Source organism: Octodon degus, unplaced genomic scaffold (assembly GCF_000260255.1).
Source record: "Octodon degus isolate 3935 unplaced genomic scaffold, OctDeg1.0 scaffold00111, whole genome shotgun sequence".
In the NCBI taxonomy this organism is placed as follows: domain Eukaryota; kingdom Metazoa; phylum Chordata; class Mammalia; order Rodentia; family Octodontidae; genus Octodon; species Octodon degus.
In genome coordinates this window covers 6,157,199-6,166,658 of record NW_004524687.1, presented here as the reverse complement: position 1 = coordinate 6,166,658, position 9,460 = coordinate 6,157,199, and the positions used below count along the sequence as shown (strand labels likewise).

At 42.9% G+C, this 9,460-nt stretch overlaps 1 protein-coding gene across 5 annotated transcripts in view; it reads right to left on the bottom strand.

Moving 5' to 3' along the window:
- The window catches only part of Golm1 (golgi membrane protein 1), a 58,659-nt gene extending 50,620 nt beyond the window's left edge, over nucleotides 1-8,039 (bottom strand). For 2 of the 5 annotated variants that reach the window (XM_023699127.1, XM_023699133.1), the window contains exon 1: nucleotides 6,708-7,110. The gene's annotated coding sequence lies outside the window, so the exon portion shown is untranslated. Of the gene's footprint in view, nucleotides 1-6,289; nucleotides 6,464-6,707; nucleotides 7,111-7,133; nucleotides 7,501-7,520 lie in introns of those variants that run through there. The other 3 variants (XM_023699131.1, XM_023699130.1, XM_023699132.1) reach the window with 3 other exon arrangements.
- Nucleotides 8,040-9,460: the final 1,421 nt, after the last annotated feature.

Below are 9,460 nucleotides of genomic sequence, written 5' to 3'. Positions count from 1 at the left end.
TAGATGTTCTCCAAATTCTCATGCACTCATGGGGCGGGGGGTTGGGAAGTGGGGACATGGCTTTTTGGAGGCAGATGAATCCAGCTTGTGATTGATTTATGGGTTCCAATGTGGGTATTAACAGTGTGAGTGTTACACTCTTCCTAGGGTGGGTAACCTGCATGCAATATATGGGACAAAAAGAAATTTGCTCTCTTGTTCTCCACTCCTCCTTACTTTTACTGTCTTCTGCCACCATGAACTATTGACTCCTGTCATGTGCCACCTTTACTTGAAATAGCCAACTATGGACTGAAATCTCTACAAAGTGTCAGCTAACTGAATTTTCTCAAGACAAAATATCCAACACCTAAAGTGAAAGGAGAAAAGGTTTATTTAGCTGACACTTCATAGAGATTTCAGTTCACTTTAAGTGTTGGCTATTTTGTCTTGAGAAAATTCAAGAAGCAATAGAAAAAAAAAAAAAAAAACAAAAAAAAAAAAAAAACAGAAACAAAAACAAAAACAAAAAACAAGGACAAGTCCACGTCCTGACAGATTCACTGCTGAATTTTACAAGAACTTTAAAGAAGATATAATTTCACTAGTCCTCAAACACTTTAATGAAATTGTAGGACAAACAATATTCCAAAACTCATTTTCTGAAACAAGCATTACCTTAATATCAAAACCAGAGAAAGACACAACCAAAAAACAGACAATGACAGGCCAATCTCTTTAATAAACACAGATGCAAATATTCTCAATAAAATACTGGCAAACAGACGCAGCAAATCAGGCATAACAGCACATATCTGTAATCCCAGAACTCAGGAAGCTACGGCAGGAGTACCTCTGATAGTTTGAAGCCAGTCTGGACTTCTTGGTGAGTTCAAGGCCAACCTACACAGTGAGACTCAGTCTCAAGAAACAGAAACAAAAACAGATGCAACAAATCATCAAGAAGATTATACACCACGAACAAGTAGGATTCATCTCAAGGAGACAGAGATATTTCAATATGCACAAAATCAATTAATACACCACATTAACAGAACCAAGAATAAAGCCCACATGACCCCCTCAATAGATGCAAAAAAGCATATAACAAAGTCCAACACCCATTCATGATGAAAATTCTAAAGAAAATTTGAATAGAAGGTCCTTGTCACAACCTGATAAAACCTATCTATGACAAACAAACACCCAACATGATACTAAAGGTCAAAAACTGAAAGCTTTCACTCTAAAACTAGGAACAAAACATAGATGCCCACTGCCACCACTCCTATTCAATACAGTTATGGCAACAATTCCTTGGGTAATAACACAAAACAAAATAATAAAATAAATATGGGTAGGAAAGGAAAAAGTTAAATTATCATTACTTATTGATGACACCATACTCTACATAGAAGATCCCCAAAACATCAATATTCCTAAATGTAATGACCAAATTCAGCAGCATAGTAGGATACAAAGTCAGCACTCAAAATCAATAGCCTTCCTATACACAAATAGCAAACTCACTAAGAGAGAAATCAGGGAAACACCTTTAAGAATCACAGTAAGAAAAATCAAATACATAGAAATCAGTCTAACAAATGAAAGGCCATTACATTGAAAATTATAGTACTCTGAAAAAGGAAATTAAACTGGATATCAGAAAATGGAAAAATATCCCATTCTTGGGTACCAAATAGTCAAAATTGACATACTTCCTAAACTGGTACACAAATTTAATGCAATCCCAATGAAAAGACTAACAGTATATCTCACAGAACTAGAGGAAATAATCTTAAATTTTTATGAAACCAGAAGAGACCTAAAATAACAAAAGCAATTGTGAGCAACATAGCTCAGCAGGGGATATCATGATCCATGATGAAATTATACTACAAAGCTACCATGATATAAACAGCACAGTACTGGCAAAAAAAAAAAGGGGGGGGGAATCAATGGAACCAAGCAGAAGAAGCAGAAACATCTCCAAGCACATTCAAATAACTTATCTTTGACAATGGAGCCAAACACCTTCACTGGAAGGAAGATAGGTTCTTCAATAAAGGGTGTTGGACCAAGCCAGGAGCCTTGGTAACTCATTGCCAAACACCCCCACCTTGATGGAGCTTGAAAAATGTCAAAGGAAGGAGCAAAAGGCAATCTTAGGCCTCCAGCCCACCCAAAGCAAGTTCAGAAGAAAAGGACATGAAGGAACTTGGGAGTCAGACACCTAACATTTCAGAAATGACAACAACTGAAGTAAAGAAACAATTCCATGAAGCTATAGAACAAATCAGATCACACATAAATCTCTCAGGTAAAAAAGGAAATTACAACAATCATGAAAGAATTACTCAGCATATCTAAACAAGACAGATTAAAGAAAAATAGAGGAGCATAGAAAAAATGATAGAAACACTAAATCAACAATACAGGAAAGAATTAGAATGCATGAAACAGGTTAAAACAAATACCTAGGAAATTAAGAAATTCCATTGAAAGGTGGCAAAACTACTTGAACAAGCTGAATACAGACTTTTAGACCTTGAAGACAGTTTTGCAAGTAGCAAAACCCTCTTAAAAAATAACAAGGAAATAACCATTCAATAGCTGCAAGAAGATGCAAAGAACAACAATATAAAACTAACGGGTGTCAATAAAAAACAGCAGGATTCAACACAAATGACATAAAAACACTATTTGCAGAAGTTCAGCAGAAAATTTCCAAAGCATGGGAACAGAATCTGAAGTACAAATCAGTGAGGCATACAGAACTCCAATTAGCTATAAGCAAAATAAATCTATACCCAGACTCATAATTATCAAGATCCCAGCTATTCAGCAAAAGGACAAATATTAAAAGCTATCAGAGAAAAGCAACAAATGACCTATAACACAAAGCCCATCAGAATTACGGCAGATGTCGCACCACAAATCATCAACTCATGAGCTTGGAGTGAAGTATTTAAGGTTCTGAAAGAAAACAACTTCTAACCCAGACTGACGTACCCTGAAAAACTGTCAAAGTCCATGGCAAGACAAGATCCTTCCATGACAAAGAATAACTGAAAAAATTCATGACCCTTAGCCAACCTACAAACCAAGTCTACAAAGAATACTGAAAGATATTCTATACAGGGATAAAAATGACCACAATTTCTTTCTTTCTTTCTTTTTTTTTTTTTTTTTTTTTTGTACTGGGGATTGAACTTAGGACCCTGTGCTTGCCAGGCAAGCACTTGTTCTACTGAGCTATCTCCCCAGCCCCATAAAAATGACCACAATTTCAAGAACAACAAAAAGAAACCACCACCCAGGGTAAGCAATGAAATGGAGGACAAAAGTAGGGAATCTACAGCAGGAAAATAACACGACAAAGGTAAGCCAATACATATCAGTTACAACCATCAATGTAAATGTCTCAATTCACCAATCAAAAGATCAGACTGGCAGAGTGGATCAAGAAACAAAATCCAACAATATGCCACATACAAGAAACACATTTAACTCAAAAGGTAATTCACAGACTGAAAGTCTAAGGATGGAAAACAATACTCCATGCAACAGGAACCCACAAAAAAAGCAGGGATAGCTATTGTTGATGGCTTCTGAGAATGTGAACTTCAAACCAAGAATGATTAAAAGAGATAAAGAAGGTCACTATATACTGCTGAGGGGAAAACTGCAAGAGGAAGAGATAACAGTCATAATATATGCACTCAATGTAGGAACACCCAACTATATTAGACAAATATTAACAGACTTGAGAAATCAAACAATCAATGACACAATTATAATGGGGGACTTTAACACCCCATTTTCACAAAGATAGATCAACCAGGCCAAAAAAAAAAAATCAGCAAAGAAATGACAGAACTAACCAAACTTTTGAAGAAATGAACTCAGTAGAGGCCTTTATAGATTGGTCCACCCAACATCAGAATACAGATTCTTCTCAGCTGCACAAGGGATGGTCCCCAAAACAGACCACATGCTAGCACAATACAGCTTAAGTAAATGCAAAGGAACTGAAATTATCCCATTTCAGTCAATAAAATTGAAAATGCAATTAAAAACTTATCAACAAAGAAAACCCCAAGTTCTGATGGATTCACAGCTGAATTCTACAAGAAATTTAGAGAAGATTTAATACTCCTCAAACTCTTCAATGAAACTGAAAGAGAAGCAATTCTCCATAGCTCATTCCTGGAGGCATGTATTACTCTGATATCAAAGAAAGACCCAACCAACAAGAGAACTTCAGGCCAATCTCCCTAATGAATACTATCTTCAACAAATACTATCAAAAAGAATGCAGCGAATTGTCAAGAAGAGTACATTCTAGTGAGGTTTATTCTAGGAATACAAGGATGGTTCAATACACACAAATGAAACAATACAATGCACCACATCAACACAGCCAAAGATAAAAATCACATGATCACCTCAATAGATGTAGATCCCTAGGCCTGCCATTCTGGCCCTGCCCTCGGGGCACACAGAGATAGCAATTGAAACTGGGCGGATCACTATGAGTCCAATCTATCAGTGAGACACTGAACACCCTGTAGACCCTTCCCTAAAATAAAAAAAAATTTAAAACAATGAAAACGTTCAGAATGGTGAAAAAACATTGCCAGCTCTTCCTCAGATAGAGGACTCATATCTAAAATACAGAAAGAACTCAAATAGAAAATAACAAGACCTTCCCCACAAAAGATTTAATCAAAAAATGGGCAAGTGAAAGGAACAGACATTTATCAGAGGAAGAAGTCTAAATGGTCAAAAAATACATGAAAAATGTATTTTTCGTTGGCCATTTGAGAAATGCAAATTAAGACAACACTGCGATTCCATCTCACCCACCCCCCACGGCCGTCATCAAGAAGTCAGGTAATAACAAATGCTGGTGAGACTGCAGGGGAAAATGACCACTTCTAAACTGTTAGAGGGATGGAAAGTAATAGACTCACTAGGCAGATCAGTGATGCTTCTAAAACTGAAGCTAGAAATTCCATTTTACCCAGCCAGCTATTCCTCTTGTACTGATACATGCAAAGCTATTTTTATAGCAGCACAGTTCCTAATAGCTAAATCTTGGAAGATTTATGTCATGAACAGCTGAACAGACAAAGAAAATGCAGTATTTACATATAATGGAGTACTACTCTGCCATAAATAAAAACAAATGAGACTTATGCAGAAGAACGGATGCATCTTGAGACTATAATGATAAGTGAAATAATCACACACACGCAAGCTTAAATCACATGGTTTCTTTTATACGAGAATCTTAAAGTATAAATAAAAGCAAAAATAAAAGATAAATAGAAGCAGGGATACAGAACTTTCTCAAAGGGGAAGGGGACCAAGAGATGGAGAGGAAAAGAAGAGGGAGGGGTGGGAACAGAAAAGAACTGAAGATGTATTGTGTACGTGTACAGCTCTCTCAAAGAGCAGAAAAGGTATGGACTGCATATGCCCTAAGAAACGAATGATTTCAAAAGAAAAAACAATGAATCCTGCCTCAGTATACAAAGGGCCTTGAGATACAACATAACCACCATGACATGCGCACATACACCGCATATAATTGACAAATAAGTCACAAACGTACACAGGAATGATCAAAAGCATTTGGAAGTCACAGAAAATTACAGTATAAGTTACTGCAATCATACCAAAAGTTTTATCCACATTATTTCTTTTCTATAGGGAATTAAGAATTCAAAGTCCTATCAATCAACCCTTAAAGGCTTTAAAGGAAAATAAGGTGAAGGCTGAAAACCTGAGAAGGCGTGATTTCTTCCCCCCCCCCTTTTATTTTTCCTCTTCTAAAAGTGTGGGGAATTTCAGAGCGATGCCAAGCACAGCTTCTAGGGTTTAAGAAACATTTCTACACTTCAACCCATAACCTCATCGGTGACATAAGAGGTCTAGATTAACCAGCCACAGTCTCCAAAATGATGGGGGGGGGGCAAAGAAATATCACTCACACTTTTCTAAGCCAAGAGCAAGCCATTCCGTCTACTTGAATGCAGGTGCTTAGGAAAAACAGCTGTTGTTTAAATTATTAATGTTATTTCTTATGTTAGGTCACTTAAAAGGGACTGAACCTTTCCATAGAACAACTTTTCTAGAAGAGAAAAATGACAATAATGCAACAGAACCCAAGTGGAGTCCCACAGCACCACCTCCCCGGCCTCCTCCCACGAGCTCAGAGATGGGGGTGCTGTCCCTTGAGTGACTCCGCACCCACGCAGAGGCAGAAGGTCTTAGGTAGGCACCCGGGCCGCTCAGGTCCTCCCTCTTTCCCAAAAAGAAAATGCAGGCCTTTCCTACAGCCCAGGATCAACAGCAACAGCACCCTCGGGGACCCGCTCCCTTTCACCTCATTTCTTTCCTGTTCCCGCAAAGTCGATTTTTAAAAAGTGAAAAATCCGGTAACCTCTTCACCGGAGGGCAAAACACTGTTTGCAAGCTAAGCTTTTCACCCGGAACGAAGGTGCACGCCTGTAACCAACCACAGATCACAGGAGGCTGAAGCAGGAAGATCACAAGTGAGCGATCCAGCCTGGGCACAGCAGGGAGAGCCAGTCACACAAACAGAAATGAAACAAGGACTGGGGACGTAGCTCAGGGCTAAAGTCCTGGTCAATCCTCAGTGCGGGGGCGGGAGGTGAACCTTCCGTCTCTCTCATGTGCCCTCACAGTCTGGCCTCTACCTGCAGAGCTGAGTCATCGCGGGCAGGCAGCGGTTCGCCTCGGCGGACATCTCGCCGTCCCCGGAGCGCCAGGGCCAGGCCCCTACAGCGAGGAGGGCGCAGGGCTGCACCCCAGCCCGCGCGCCCGCACCCAGACCCTGGGGCAGCGGTGGACAAAAGGAGCTGAGCTCAGCGGAAGCCTCGCTCGGGCGGGACTCCGGCTTCAAACAGGAAGCGCGCGGCGGAAGGAGAACAGCGGCTGCGGGCGCGCCGGGACCGAGATCGCGGGCCCCGCCGCGCCGCCCACGCGCACCCCGGGCGCACCCCCCCACCCTTGGACGCCCCCCCACGCATCCCGGCGCGGCGCCTCCCGGGCCGCGGGCGCACGTCCGCCCCACCCCGGCCCGGAGTCACGGAGCCCGCGGAGAGCGGGGATCTGTAGGGCACCTCGCGGCCTTCGGCGCGGGTGCGGAGCTGGGCGGTGGGTTTGCCTGCGTGGAAAGCTTCCGGGCGGCTCGACGGCGGCCGGCCTCTCACCGCGAGTGTCCCCGGCGTCCCCGCTGCCAGCGCGCCGGAGCGGACTCCCCGCCGCGCCTCCGGATCCCGACGCACGGAAGCGCTCGCTCCTCCGGAGGGAAGGGGAATCCGGAGTCTACACTGCGCCGGCGGCGACCCGCATAAGTTTCCTTAACTGGAGGAAACAGGTCTTCATGCACCAAAATGCCTCAGCTGAATTAAGAGCTAAAGAAGGACGATGACAGGAGCAAAGGAAAAGAAACAAAAGACCTGAGCACGCGCGATGCCCTGGCCCGCTGCGTGCCCTGTGACCCGCACCTGCTGGCCCGCGGCCTGCCCCATCGCCACCCGGAGTAGAGCTGCAGTGGGCCGAGCTGAAGAAGATTCGCGCGTGATCTGCGACCTGAGTGACCGCAGTCAGGAAAGTGGACCTTTAGCGCTGCTCTTAGCTCCCCAGGCTTCGTCTGCCTTCCTAGCGCGGTGGACCTCCGCTTCCCTTTATTGTGCTTTCCAGTAGGGCTCTACCAAGTGTCTCGTTTACCAGCAACTCATTAGCCACTAAGTCAGTGACCCTCACACATTAGGTAGCACATCGATACGTTTAGGTGCAAAGGCAGCTGGCTGAAATTAGCTGCATCTTTACTGAATGTGGATCGCTTCCAAGTTTCATTAGATTTTCTTAGAACATATATACACGAGTGTGTGTGTGTGTGTGTGTGTGTGTGTGTGTGTAAGCATTGACTTGACATTCCTTATAAAGGTCCATTCTTGGGCTGGCCAGATAACTCAGCGGACTAAAGCGCCTCCTTAGGAAGAAGCATGGGTTGGAGGTTTGATCCCCTGCCTGCCATGCCAGCCCCATGCCCAGGGCATGCTACCATAGGGATTGAGACTGCGTGTGGTGGTGAGAGCCTGTAATCCCAGCGCTGAAGAGGCTGAAAGCAGGCGGATTACAAGTCCGATCTGTGTAGTGAGACCCTGTAGACCTTGTACTAAAAATACAAAAAAAAAAAAAAGTCCATTCTGTTTCCTTTGTTTGTCTCACCCTAAATACTTAACCTAATCAGTTACTGGCTCTAAACTGTGGCTGTATGTTCTTTACAGTGGGCACTGGAACTCACATTTTGCCTGTTCAGAGTCCTTCGCTTGCTTCTGTGGCCCAATTCTCATACAGAAAAATCAGAGAACTCTTAAATAGGATACTTCCCACCTCCCACCCTCCACAGGCTACAGCCTTGGCCACCCATCCCCGATAAGAAATTGACTTTTTTTTTCCCATTATATTTTATTTTATTTATTCATTTTGTATTTTAGGGAAGGTTCTATAGGGTGTTCAGGGTCTCACTACTAGATCGGACTCGTAGTGATCCGCCTGTTTACAGCCTCCCAAGAGCTGGGATTACAGGTGCGAGCTACCGCGCCCGGTCTCAATTGCTGAAAGCTGACTTTGTGTTGGTTTTCTGTTTGCTGCTGTAACACATTGTTATAACCTGAATGTATTGGAACAAAACCCATTCACTAACTTACAGTTCTGTGGGTTGGACTTCTTACCGCAGGGGTGTGTTCCTTCCTAGGATCTACGGGAGACTTGTTTGCCAATAGTGTGTTCTGCCAAGAGAATCCAGAACAGCTTCTCCACCTTAGGGTCTCAGCTTGTGAAGTTCAGTTTACCATAAAAGGGACATTTGTAGCTTCTAGAGACATAACTTTTGAGTAGGCATTATTCTGCCTACCTCCATCACGTCAGTTGAGCCTCTTCCCAGGCATGGAAAGTACGGCGACACATTCATTCCACTCCCCATCCTCGGTACCCAGACAATAGGGCTGGTTCTGGTGTGTCCCAGATCCTGGCTCTTTGGTTTTGTTTCAACTCTGAGCCTAGAACTTGAAACCCTAAATGTAAGACAGAACAGAGCAGCAGAGGTGCAGTTCTAATCAGGGTTTCCGTGGTAGCAAGCAGACACAGAAATACTAATCTTAAAGAAAAGGGGAAGCAACTAGGCTGTTGTTAAGGTCTTACAAAATTGGTGGTAAGAATCAGTAAAATCAAGTTGATTTGTTTCCAGGGAACTTAGAAAATTTGGATATGGCAGGGAGCTAAGCTCATCGCAAAGGTAAGGACTGTGATGTGTGTGTCACACTCGGCTGCAGCTTTAGGAACTTGACCTCCAGCTGACCACGTGTCCCTGCAACACTTGCTGAACATAGAAACTGTGTTTTTCCGTGGAAGGAATCTGATTGGCCTGTCCATCACCCAA